The sequence below is a fragment of the Physeter macrocephalus genome, chromosome 2, assembly GCF_002837175.3.
Source record: "Physeter macrocephalus isolate SW-GA chromosome 2, ASM283717v5, whole genome shotgun sequence".
NCBI lineage: Eukaryota > Metazoa > Chordata > Mammalia > Artiodactyla > Physeteridae > Physeter > Physeter macrocephalus.
This window is the reverse complement of record NC_041215.1, coordinates 46,915,983-46,930,035: the sequence shown is the minus strand read 5'-3', so window position 1 is coordinate 46,930,035 and position 14,053 is coordinate 46,915,983.

The window sequence follows — 14,053 nt, the reverse complement described above, 5'->3', positions numbered from 1 at the left end:
AAATGCAATAGATCAGATTCTTATCCATGTATTACTTTGGTTTTAGTGGTTTGATATAAATCGTTTTACATAGACAATCCTATAACCGGTTTTCAAATCTGGTTCTAAATATCTCCTGCCTTATTTGCGTCCCACTGACTTTTATGATGTGTAATATAACAGGAAGAAAATATCTTTAACTACTGACCTCTGTTTTTTAAAAAATTGTTCTCATATTTTTTCAGTATCTCCTCCGAGATAGCTGACATTGTTATTAAATATTTACATCTTCCTGGCAAATTAAATTTATATTATTATGTAGTAAACCACTTTATCTCTAGTATTGTTTCTGCTTTAATGTCTGTTTTATCTGATATTAATACAGCTAAACCAACTTTATTTTGGTACATATTTTTCTATTTATATTTTCAATCTTTGGTGTACGTCTCTTAAACAGTGTGTGGGAGGATATTGCTTGAATATAGTCTGACAATTGCTTTGTAATTGGACCATTTAGTCAATTTACATTTACTGTGATTGCATATATATTTGGATATGCAAATGTATATCCTCTCATGCTGTTTTTTACTAGCCATAATTTATATACAATAAGTTTGCCCACTTTAGCTGTACAATTCAATGAGTTTTAAACAATTTCTAAGCCTACGAAAACATCACTTTCATTGACATAAAATATTGAAAGCTCTTTCTTCCTCTTTCTAGTTAATTCACACCACCTGCAGACTTAGCCATTCTTCTCGTTTCTATTGCTGTATACATATTACATTTGCCAACTTAGATTCATATGATATTTGCCTCTTTATAATGGGCTCTTTCTTTAAGTTAATACTTTTAGAGATTCAATCATGTTGCATGTTTTTCCTTTTTTTTTTTTTAATTGATTTTATTTATTTATTTATTTTTGGCTGTGTTGGGTCTTCATTGCTGTGCATGGGCTTTCTCTAGTTGCGTCCAGCGGGGGTTACTCTTCGTTGCAGTGTGCAGGCTTCTCCTTGTGGTAGCTGCTCTCGTTGCGGCGCATGGCCTCTAGGTGTGTGGGCTTCAGTAGTTGTGGCACCAGGGCTCAGTAGTTGTGGTTCGCGGGCCTAGTTGCTCCGTGGCATATGGGTTCTTCCTGGACCAGGGATTGAACCTGTGTCCCCTGCACTGGCAGGCGGATTCTCAACCACTGAGCCACCAGGGAAGTCCCTGTTTTTCCTTTTTATTATTAACTAGTATTCCATTATATAAACATAGCATTATTTATATATTCATGTAATTTTTGATGAGCATATTAATTTTTCACACTTCATAACAATTTAAAATAAAGCTGCTAGGAACATGTTTTATAAGCATTTTTGGACATATTTATTATTGCTCTTGGGTAATTTGTTGAATCACCGAGTAGGTATGTATTTAACTTCATAAAAAATGACCAAATTATTCTCAAAAGCAGTTTTACTATTTTATATTTCCACTAGCAATATATGAGGATTCCAGAGGCTCCACATTCTCTCAAACACTTAATATTCAGTCTTTTTAATTGGAACCATCATTTAATTTTGGCTTCAGTTTGCATCTCTGTGATTATGACTGATGTTGAATAACTTATGACATATTTATTAGCCACTTATATTTTCTTTTATGATTGATTTGATTAATTATTTAGGCAATTTAAAAAGTAAGTTTTATTTTTATAATTGACTTAGGAATTTTGTAATATATTCTAGATGCAAATACTTTACATTTGTGATATATATATTGTGAACATTTCCCCTCTATCTCTGACTTATCTTTTCATTTTCTTAACAGTGAATTAAAAAAAAAAAGCTTTTAAGTTTTAGAATAGTTTCAGATTGACAGAAAAAATTGTAAGATAGTTAAATAGGGATTCCCATATACCCTACATCCAGTTTCTCTTCTGTTACTACCAATTTATACACTATTATTGCTTAGTGTTTTAGTGTTATCTTGTTAACTACAGTTTAATACTATTATTGTTATCTTTGTTATTGTCATTGATCAATATTAGCTTAGATTAGCTTAGTTTCACTATAGAGTGATCAAAACTGTTGTCAGTGGAGAGGACCTATTTTGGGGTCTTCCCTGCAGTCAGCATAAAGCAGTAGTGGCTAATAATAAATACTGAGGGAGCATCTCATCATATAGCAAAATGACTTAAAGAAACAATGTCAAAATGATTTTTTAATATACTTTTGTCATTGCCATTGAGTGTCCCTGGTTTGGAAAAAGCAAAACAAAACAAAACATATTATTCCACATGATCTTTGCCTAATTTATCAAAATTGATCCTAAATATTTAGAGAATTTAAAAGATCAACGAAAATACAAATAAAATAATTGCTTTAGAATATATTTAATTTTCAGTTTCAGAAGGTAATTACAGAGGGGGATATCAACTCCACCCAAATAGAGATAATAATGTAAATTTACATTTTACAGAGATGAAACCAAGGATCAGAGAAGTGTATCCATCAAATGCATACGACTGGTAATTGTCTAAGAATAAGTATTTAATCTTCAAAAGCCACACTCTTTTTATAGCTGTGTTTTTAAAACTTTTTATTTTTCGGTAATTTTAGACTTACAGGAGAGTAAAACTTACAGAAGAGTTGCAAAAATACTATAGAGCTGTCCCACATGCCCTTCACCAAGGATTGTCTAATTGAAATCTTATATAACCAGAGTATTATTATTGAAACTACAAAATTAACATTGGAACAGTACTATTATCTAAACTACAGAATTTATTTGGACTTAACCAGTTTTTCCACTAATATCTTTTTCGTGTTCCAGGATCCAATCCAGAATGCCATATTGCATTTAGTTAGCATGTCTCCTATATGAGTCTTCTTATGCTGCATAAAGAAAATGCCACATCCTGGGTAGCTTAAAGGACAGAATTTATTTTTCACAGTTCTGGAGGTTGGAAAGTCCTCCAAAATTAAGGTGGCAGCTAGGTAGCTTTCTTGTGAGAGCTGTCTGCTTGGCTTGCAGATGGCAGCCTTCTCGCTGTGTCTTCATATGGCTGAGAGTAAGCACTTGGTATCTCTTCTTATAAGGACACTAATCTTATTGGATTAGGGACCCCCCCTTACGTCTTCATTAACCTTAATTATTCCTAAAGGTCCTATCTCCAATTACATTGGAGGTTAGGGCTTCGACATGTGAATAGGTGGAAGGCACAATTCAGTCCATAGCACCTCCTTAATTGTCAACAATCTGACAATGCTTCAGTCTTTCCTTATGTTTCATGACTTTACAGTTTTGAAGAATACTTGGTTATTTTGTACAATGTACCTCAGTATGGATTTGTCTGATGTTTTCTCATGATTAATTCAAGTTTTGCGTTTCTGAGAAGAATATCACCAAGCTGAATACCATACCTTCTCAGTGCATCATACCTGGAGGTACATGATTTCGATAAGTTTTATTACTGGTGATGCTAACTTGATCACTTTGTTAAAGTAGTGTCTGCCTGTTTTCCCCACTGTAGATTTATAATTTCCCCTTTTGTAATGAATAAGTATTTATTTTGGAGATGCATTGAGACTATACAAATATCTTGTTTCTCCTTAAATTTTTCTTTCACTGATTTTAGCACTTATCTGTTCAGTAGATCATGCAGCAATTATTACTGTGGTGTTCTAATGGTGTATGTTTTCCTTGTACAGTTATTAATTTGAATTCTTTTTTAAGGAAGAGTTTTCCCTTCTCTTTCATTTGCTTCTATATTCATTTATTTATTTTTATCAGTATGGACTAAACATGATTTACTTTATTTAGTGTGGGAAGTACAATCAAATACTACTGTTACTTATTTTGTTTCCCAAATTGTTCCAGCTTTGGCTGTTGGGGGCTCTTTCGGGTTGGCTCCTGTGCTTTTTGACATACCATTCTTTTTTTTTTTTTTTTTCAAGCTTCCATACTTTCTGTCAACACAAAGTGTTCCAGACTCAACTTGTAATTTTATCTGACCCCAATTTGGAATCAGCCATTTCTCCAAGGGATCCTGTTACTGTTGTTGGAAAATTATATTTAGAAACCAGGATCCGAATGCTAGGTGTGCTCATTGCTTGGTCCTTCAACAGGCAGTGCTTCTAGTCCCTCTTCAGGACACAGAGCTTGGAAATACGTGTACATATATTAACCCAAGCATATATATATATATATATATATATATCTCCACATACTTATGTTTATCTGTGTAAAACATGAGTTCATACTGATAACACTGACTCCAATCTATATTTGGAGTTTATATGCATATCTATATCTATTTCTATATCTATCAATACAGGACTTATTATAGCCTTCCCCCTTTCTTTATTTATAGATTCTTTCTTCGACAGTGAGAATCCGGCTCTCATATATTAACTTTTTTCATCAACCCTAGAAAATATGTACTTGTAGAATTGGCGGTTCTCACTCCTGTGACAAACACATTTACCTAATAGAATACGTTTATGTACAGTGCCCTTTGGTACCTTACAGCACACAGTCAAGTCACTCTTTCCTAAAATTACTTAGGTTGGCTCCTTTCTCTCTGCCCACTTCAGTGTGGTTATATGATTGATTTGTGATACAGTTAGATCCATTTGTCTGCCTTCCACCTTGGGTTTTCCTCAACATCTTGGTGGATTTTAAAGACAACTTACATGTAGTAAAAATTCATTTTGTGGTGCTGAGTCCTATGGCTTCTGACAAATTCCTAGAGTGATACATCTACTTTTACTGTTACTTATGACATGGTTACATTTCCACTAAAATTCCTTCATGCTCCCCTTTTGTAGTCAACCCCTACACCCACCTCCACTCAAATCTCCGGCAATCTCAGATCTTTTTTTTCCTCTATAGTTTTACCTTTTCTAGAATGTCACATAAATATAATTTTGGAAAATTTCTGGCCATTATTTCTTCAAATATTTCTTTTTTTCCTCTCTCTTACTCATCTTACTCTTCTCTTCCTTGGATTACAATTACATATATATTGGGATATTTTATATCATTCAACAAATCCTAGATAGTCTGTTCTTTACCTCTTCTCTTCCTATTTTTCTTTAATGTTTTAACTTGGGTAATTTCTATTGACCTATCTTCAAGTTCACTGTTTCTTTTCTTAGCTTTGTTGAGTTTACAATGAACCCATCAAAGTCATTCTTTATTTCTAATACTTTTTAATTTCTAGCATGTCCATTTGATTCTTTCCTATAGCTTCCATTTTTCTACTGTAATTACATAACTGATCTTACAGATTTCCCACCTTTTCCACTAGAGCCTTTAATATATTATTCATAGCTACTTTAAATTGCACATTAGAAACTTCCAAAATCTGTGTCATACAGAAATCTTGTTCAGATGATTACTTTGTCATTGAGAAGTAGTTTTTGTTGTTTGGGTGGGTGGTTGCTTTGTGAGAGTTTTATATATATATTTCTGAAAGTCAAACATCTTGTGCAGATCAGCAGAGACTGAGACAAACAGTTTTACTCCTGGAAGTGGGTGCGCTTGTCCATCTTCATCTTTAAATGCAGTCTGTTGAATTAGTTGGGAGTTGTGCTGTGTTTGAGATGCATTGTTGCTATGTTTATCCTCAGTTCACCACAATCTTCAAATTCTTCTAATGATACCTAGTATTTAGACTGATAAGCTAGTTTGGCAAAGAGTTTTTTCCTTAACCTCTGTTCTACCCTCAGTTTTAGGTGCTGTATTCCTAGACAGAATCTCTTTTTAAGCTCCTGTCCCTTATTCCACAATTATTTGTCACCTAACACTGGTTAGCCTGAGGGTATGTGGCAGATTAGGTAGGCACTGTGTCCATGGGTCTCCGGGTTGTGGTCTGCTCAGTTCTCTTGCTCCTCTCCAAGTGATTCCTCTTGATACAGGCTGGGACCTACCATCTGGGACCTTTTGCTACAGTGCTTGCACCTGGACAAATGTCTCCTCGAGCAGCAAAATACAAAGAAACTATAAGGGATTAAACATAACTGCATACATGCACAGTTGGGGCAAATTACAGACAACAAGATACACAAAAAGACCAAAAAGACCAACTGCCACTTCTGAAGAATCAGGAACAAAAGCAGGGGGTCGGGAGCAAAAACAGGGTACTGCACATGCCCCCTGCACACAGCACCACCAAAGGGGTGGGCAGACCCCTAGGTCACCCCTCCGGCCTGACCCCTGGACTTGCCCCTACCATTACCCCATATAAGGAACCTGCTCTCCCTGCCTTGGGAGCGAGCAAACAAGGGAACTTATTACTTGTTCTGGCTCCCCCCCTACTGCAGCAGGGCCCCAATAAAGGCTTGCCTGAATTTCTTGTCTGGTCTCTGATCAATTTCTATTGATTAAGGAGGCCAAGAACCCTGGTCAGTAACACACTGACCACATCCTTTCCTCCTCACAGGGGGCAGATTTCTACCCCCTCCTTCTTTTTCCTCTTCCCAGATGCAGTGGGTTTTCACCAGTATCCTTAGAATGATTGTTGTTTGTTGACTGTCCCCCACAGATGAAAGCACCAGAGGGAGATGGAGGAGAAGGAGCTGGATGCAGACTGTGCTCGTTCCCTCTTCCAGGATTGTACCATCGGGAACATTTTCTTACAAGTTTCTTCAGTCATTTTGTGTGTGTGTGAGTGTCCAGTGCTGTTTGTGGAGAAAAACTCTATTAAGGGCTCAGATTCCTCAAGGTCTGTGGCCCCCAGGGGCTCACACTCTCTTGCCAGTACACAGTGAGCCTCCACCGAATTCCCCAGCCTCTCTAGAGGGACTCTTGTTATCAGCTGCTTGTCAGTGTGCATGTTATGTCTCCCTCGATTTTGGTGCCTGCCTCGCCATAGATTTTAGACCCAGTTAGCTGACAATAATCTCAGCTCAGCCTCAAGAAAATTCATGATTTTGCATTTGTTTCTTTGTAGAGGTGGAAGTGGTGCTTTTTCCAGCTCTCTAGATCCTAAAAGGAAACCAGAAGTCCTCCCAAACTCCATGCTCTCCACACCCAAACTCCTTCCAACACATGGCTTTTAAGAATTTTACTTCATTTTCTCTGAAGGATTCATATGCCATTCTTATGCTTATGCTCTTAACTTGAGAAATGTTCTCAGGGAATTATTTTTCTATGTGAGAAGATTTTTTTTTTCCCAAATAGAATATAGGTAAGGATTAGGGGTAGATAGATAGATAGATATTTAAAGTGTACACATTCAGTTGAATCTATGTATAAAACTGGAAAGGGGGGCAGAAATAGTGCTCACCTTTATCAACTGTCAGTTTAATATCTGTGCCAAATAATGCATTGAATGAACATTTTCAGTGAAAGACAAGGTACTTGACTCTTTTTCCTGATTTTGCTGATGTTCATACTGGTTAATGTGTTTATGTTTCTTAAGTTTCTGAGCTTCTGCTTCCTCATCGGTCAAAAGATTTTCAGTTGACTTTAGAAATAATGTTTTGCATTTGGTAGCCTGGCTTTAGTAATGACATAACTATAAACCATTAATTTTAAAATGTTTTGGCAATATCACTGTAATAAAGATTTAGTTCATTTATTCAATCATTTAATGAATATATAATAAATATTTATTGAGCTTCTCTTTTTCAGCAAATACCATTCTAGGCACAAGGAATTCAAAGTGACTAAGACAGGCAAGGCCACTGGACAGGTAGAGCTTCTATTTTAATTATGCAGAATGATTAAAGAAAAATGCAAATAAACATATAAGGTTTTTTTTTGAAGGGTTTAGTGCAATTAATAAAAGAAAATTGGGATTACTATTTTAGTCACCCAAGGACATTTGGAAAGGATGATATTTGAATTGAGATATAAAACAATTCGGAGAATCCAACTGTGTGACTATCTGGGAGAAAAGAAAAAAAATATATATATATACACACATATGTAGATATGTAGATATCATCTATCAATCTTATATATTATTATATGTATATCGATAATAAAGATGTATTTTTATATATACATGGAAAGTAATAAGTAATAGACTATGATTGATCAGCAAATGGCTTGAAATGGGAGGATGCTTTCTCCATTTCCACTCTAAGTCATTTAAAACTATTCAAGATAATCATTAGTTCTAATCCTGGAACACATTATAAGGTAGCATGATCTACAGGATGCACTTTCATCTTCACACAGTTTTAATGCGATTTTCACAGAGTATTAGATCAGCCTCTTTGTGCAATTAGAAAACACCTAAGATCTTCCAATCAATCGAAGCACTTGATGGCTCTTTATCATAAGAGAGGAAAAATATGTAACTTCATGGCCCATTGCTAATGGGTTGTTCCACTGTTGTGGTTAATAGCATGAGTTTCTTCTACATCTAAGGTCTCTGAATTAAATAGATTAAAAGATTAGTGGGAGCCCAGTGATGTATTAGTGTGTGTGCAACCAATTATGGTCTCTTTTTAACTTAGTTTTATCACAGTCTGAGTTTGTATTAGAAAACTTTTTGACTTGGTGTGGGGAGGTCAGTCTTCAATCACATTGTTTACGGCACAACAAAATTATTTCATAAGATAAAAAGTTTCCTCTGGTGCCTTTGATTTCCTGAATTAGCTGTCAACAGCAGCACAAATTAGTTGGAACAAACATACAAATAGACAAGCATTATTTGTAGAGATTGGAATTTTAAATTCTAGTCCAATATGTATTCCCAATGAACTGTCTCTGGTCAGGTTACTAGATATTTCCTATTTAGTGTTCACATTATTTATTAAAGGTACCAAAATGCATTACCCCATTGGTCATTACCTCTAGGAACCTGCTATAATGTAAAAGATTCTAGGCTGTAAGGCCTTTTGGTAGTCAAAAGCTGAGGGAATTTGTTTGCTACATGGAAGACTATTTCTTGTGAGACAGATAATGTTCTTGTCCATACCTGACACAGAGTGAGAGAACTTCACAAAGACTTTTATAAGTTTTCAACTTATAATAAAGTCCCATTGTTTTTTCATCCCACTACAATAATTAGAATGACATAATTGTGTGTGAATGTTAAAAGATATTAGTAGGTGACTTGCTTCTATAGGCTTTTCCTGGGAAGTTTGATATTTCATAGAGGCATGGTCAGATTCTTTGGCACCCCAGGCCACAAACATCCATTTTTAATCTTTCTCAATCTACAGTAAATTAGCTCTAAGTGAAAGTAACATAGAAAAGCCATTATGCAGATATGTCCATTAAAAGTCATATTTCTTTACAGGCCAATGGGGAGGGGTAAGTCCAAATTGCCTGATCTTACAGTTCTGCCTGTAATTAATGTCAAGACTCATATTTCAATTCATAACTCAGAATCTCAATGTCTGAAATTCTGTGCTAGTACAATTCTTTCCTTACCGTGATATTTACAGAGCAACTATTGTGTGCAAACCCCTATATTTATAGAACTTGTGCTTGCCTTATTCCAATCATCGTCATCCTTGGCTATAGGAGATGTAATTTGTCCAAGTAATTCTTAAAGGCCTCCTTGTTGTATAATAGTCCTGAAGAAGTAAACTTTAGACAGTTTTGTGGATCTATGAAATTTTAGGCATTTTTAATTTAAAGTGTCTCAAGGGGTCTTTTGACTCAGGACTTTAGGAAAACAATGAAAAGGATCTGAGAAGGCAAAACAATTGTAAGAAAAATGACACATAAACTTACTTAACTGGTAACTTGTTACATAATCATTTTAATTTATGGCATATATGTGACAAACAGGTTTGATTCATTTAGTCAACAGTTCTGCCTTTCAAAATAATAGCTAGTCTTCAGACATGGGTAGTATACAGAATTAGATACTTGGTTGACCTGAATCATAGACTCCTGCTTTCCTATTGCTTCTCTTTTCTATTTCAGCTGCTATTCTTCTTTGAGACCCTAAATTACTCTTGTTTGGACCATTGTGATAATCACCCAATTGGCCTTCTTAGAGTTAATGGTACAAGATACCACATGCTGCTTAAGTTGACTTTTATAAAATAAAAACTTTCTCATGTTATTTGTCTACTTTATATTATTTACTAGTTTTCCATTTCCTCTTGGATAAATTCCAAATTGTTTTCTGCAATACCTTGGCTTATTAATTTATTTTTAATAAAGTAGGCATTTATTTTGTTTAGGCACTTCCCTAGATTCAGGCGCATAGAACAAACAAAGCATAAATCAGAACCCTATTCATGCCTCTAGACTTCCTGTTCTTACAATCTACCTTCTATTCATGCTGAAATCTCTGCTCTTCCTAGAAAGCAACATAATCTGCCAAGTATCTGTGATCACAAATTTCTTTTAGCACAAAGTATAAAAGAACACATGAAGCCTGATTATATGTGTTGGATAAATGACTGAACTCATCTACTGAGCACTTATTATATTGCCAGTCTCTTTAGAAGGTGCTGGGGATACAACTCTGAAGAAAATAAAAGTTCCTGCCCTCATGGAGCTTACACTGTAGTGTTCAAAGTATACAGAGGCAAGTTTGCAAATTTGCACAACAGACGTTTTGCTACTGCTACTATTTCAGTATTTGTGAACTGCCCTGTGATCATCCCTAGAAATATTTATGTTTTCATGACTTTATCTGGGATTGTTTTTGTTTATTCTTTATATTCTGCTATATTTGTGACCTGCCTTTGGTTATTTTCTCAATAGGAAGCCTCTTGGTCCTTTATAAGCAGGACAGCTGCTTATTGCCTTGTACATTGTATACTTCACATTCACAGAGATGTGTGTCATGACTGGCACTCTAAAGTTGGACAAGTCAACATCCAATCTCACTAACTTAGCAGTCTATCAGAATCACTGGAGGAGCTTAAAATTACACATTCTGAGGCTCTGTCTCTTAAGAATCTGATTTGCTATGTCTGGAATGAAGCCCAATATGTGATGTGTTTTAAAGACATCTCCTTCTCCTCTCTATCTCCTCCATCCCTTCACTCCTCTAATCCCCCATCTTATGATTTTGACTGTCTCTCATGTCTGAAAATCACTACTTTAAGCCACTGATGGTGGGGACTCCCTTTAAAATTACTGTGGCAATTCCGACTATACTGTGTAATGTTCACTCTATTTCAAGCTTAAACTTTCTCTACTGTGAATTTAAATTAGGCTTATTCTCTCTCCAATTGACTCAAGATAGAATACTCAGAATTGTCTTTAACACATTTTTATGTCCCAGTCTCCATATTTAGTCATCAAGCCATTGGACTTGGCCACTATTGTGAATTTCAAATGTCTCCTTTCATCTCATTTTTCACAGCCACTGCCCTGGTTAATTCTGAATCATGCCTCTCCAGAACTCTTCCAATTACCTCTTAGCAGCTCTCTCTGCTCTACTCTCTTGGCCCCTTTAATCCAGTTCCTACACTTCCTCATGAGTGATTTAACTGAAAAACAGAACCCAATCACCACTCTCAAGCTTAAAAATATTAATTGGTTCCCCATTGTCCATAGCATTAAGTCTAAACTTTCTGACATGAAATTTAAAGTCAGTCTCAATCCAGTTGAATCTTTGTTATGTCTCTAAATATTATATTTACCCTGTATTTTGTCCACTGCCAGCTACTAAACACATTATGCATTCCCCTCATTCCTTGTTTATGTTACTTCCTCTGCCTGAATGCCACCTTCTGTCTTACTTTTTTTTCCCCATCCATCAAGGGACAATTAAAATGTTATTTACACTTTTCTGCTCCAGTGTCCTTTATCTTGGATTTTTTTTCTTGGTAGAATCATGTAGAATTTGATGGCATGGGCAAATGCTCTTATATTAAGTGTTAAAATGAAGATGTTTACAAAGCTATAGTTACTATACAGATCTAATTTTGTTAACAATTTTACACAGACACACACACACACACACACACACACACACACACACAATGTGATGGATTGTGTTGTATTTGACTCAGTTGGGAAGTATATGATTCCAGTTTAGTGTTTGATAAAAGAGGAACTTAAATAAATTTAGAAGACAGAGTGAAATAGCAGTCATTCCTCTCTGAAATTCTGCCATGATCGACGGGCACAGGTTCCTTGGCAATTTCCTGCTTTGCCTTACTCCCCTCTGCTTTTTGTCCAGCTCCTCCAAAACAGGACACTTGTTTGTGAACCCATAGAAGCAGGAGCTATACAGACACACCCATAGCCCTCTCCACAAGCTCCCACATTGCTGTCCCACTTCAGGAGCTGATCAGTTTATTGCTTGATGGCCTCTTCTCTGAACCTATAACCGCCCATGCTAGACCTTTAATTACACAACTTCTTCCTCGCTGTCCCATCACACTCATATTGACTCTGTTTCCACAAGTGAGCCTGACTACCACATACATGGGGAGAGATAGAGGAAGTGGGCAGTGGGTGAGGGGTGGGAGATGCAGCAGTAAAGAATAAATATACCAAAATATTAAATGTACATCTCTCAGAAAAAGCCAACAGACACGTCATCTCAGGTAATTATGTGACCTAGGTTTATCTGATCTTGTGATTCATGGGACTTCTGTTTCCCATTAGAGAGCCTTTGTGTCTGATTGTCTGTTTTTGATTACCTAAAGGAGAATACTTCCACCAGAGGACCACCCACTGAACTGGGAGTTTATTCTTTTTGGCCATTTGGGGCTTCTCAGAGACAGCACAGACAGGCAGCAAAGGAGATTACCTTGGGTTGAGGTGATTGATTGTGATCGTCAAGGAAATAAGATTGTTACTGTACAATGAGAGTAGGGAAAAGAAGTAAGACGGGAGCCAAGGTGATTCTCAGAGTGCCTTTTTGTGCCACACTAACTTTATACAGTCAAGACTGTTCAGTATTCAAAACTCTCAGATATTAAGGTTTGAGTCGTTCATCAGGAAAAAGACCCCAAGCAACTGAGATGCTAGCTGAAGGGAAGGGAACAGATACATGGAAACGAATGTGGTGGATCAAGTCATAAATAAATGGAGGCTTAAGACCAGTTGCAGAAATAACAATTTTAGCTGCTACCCACTTTCATTTTATTTCCAACTGATTTTCTCCCCTTAAATTTTCCACAATTTTATGTTGGGTGTGTTAATTGTGATTATCCCTACAGTTGAGCCAACCAATAGCTTACAAAATATTGAGATAAATCGTAAAACCCGAAGAGAAATGGGCATCCAGTCCAGAGCTTCTGGGCATCATGTTGTCCAAATGAATTGATCTGGGATTTCATCTCTTTGCAGATAGGATGAATGTATTACTCTCAGTTGTGCATAAAGACAGCCTCATTATGTGATAGTGGAATTTTTTTTCCTAAAGTCTGACTATGGGTATAAGGGTATACATATGTTTTTGGGAAATAGAAAGAGTCAATTGTGGAGTATATTTGTCATTCTTTCAGTGTCCCTTTAACTTCAACTCCCATCTTAATTTGAGATTAATTTGTCATCATGTGCATCTGTGAAAACCAACGAAGGGAGATCTTTTCTTTCCATAAATCCTGGGCACACAAATCTGATTTTACCAAAAGGATGCTTCTACCGATGATTTTTGAAACTTAACTGAGTGACAGACATGCTTAAGAAGTTTACAGTTTCTTTTCACTAGCCTGGCCATAATGGCTCTACTCAGAGTCCAGCAGCAGTGGTGTCCACAGACCCTGTGATGATGGCACCAGAAGCCGGGTCCCATCCAAACTCTTCCTACTGCTGGCACTAGCTGTGGCTTCTGTTTCCCACTTATCGTGGTTTTCTGCTTACATTTCAAGGATTCAGTATTTAGTTTTCCCAAACATTTTGTGTGATATCTGCCACTTTCGAATAACTTGTTTTTCTGTTTATGTTACCCAAAGTCACTCTCTGCTTCTTGCAACTAAGAGCCTTGTACTACTTCTAATGTGTTTGCAATCCTTCTTGTGTATGTGTGTGTGTCTACTTCTTTCTGAGGTGCATCCTGTGAAAACTTTGACAATGATTATCTATGAGTAGTAAAATATTTCAAACTTTGTATTTTTGAAGTATTATTATTAGTCAAAAACATGCATCATGGGCTTCCCTGGTGGCGCAGTGGTTGAGAGTCTGCCTGCCGATGCAGGGGACA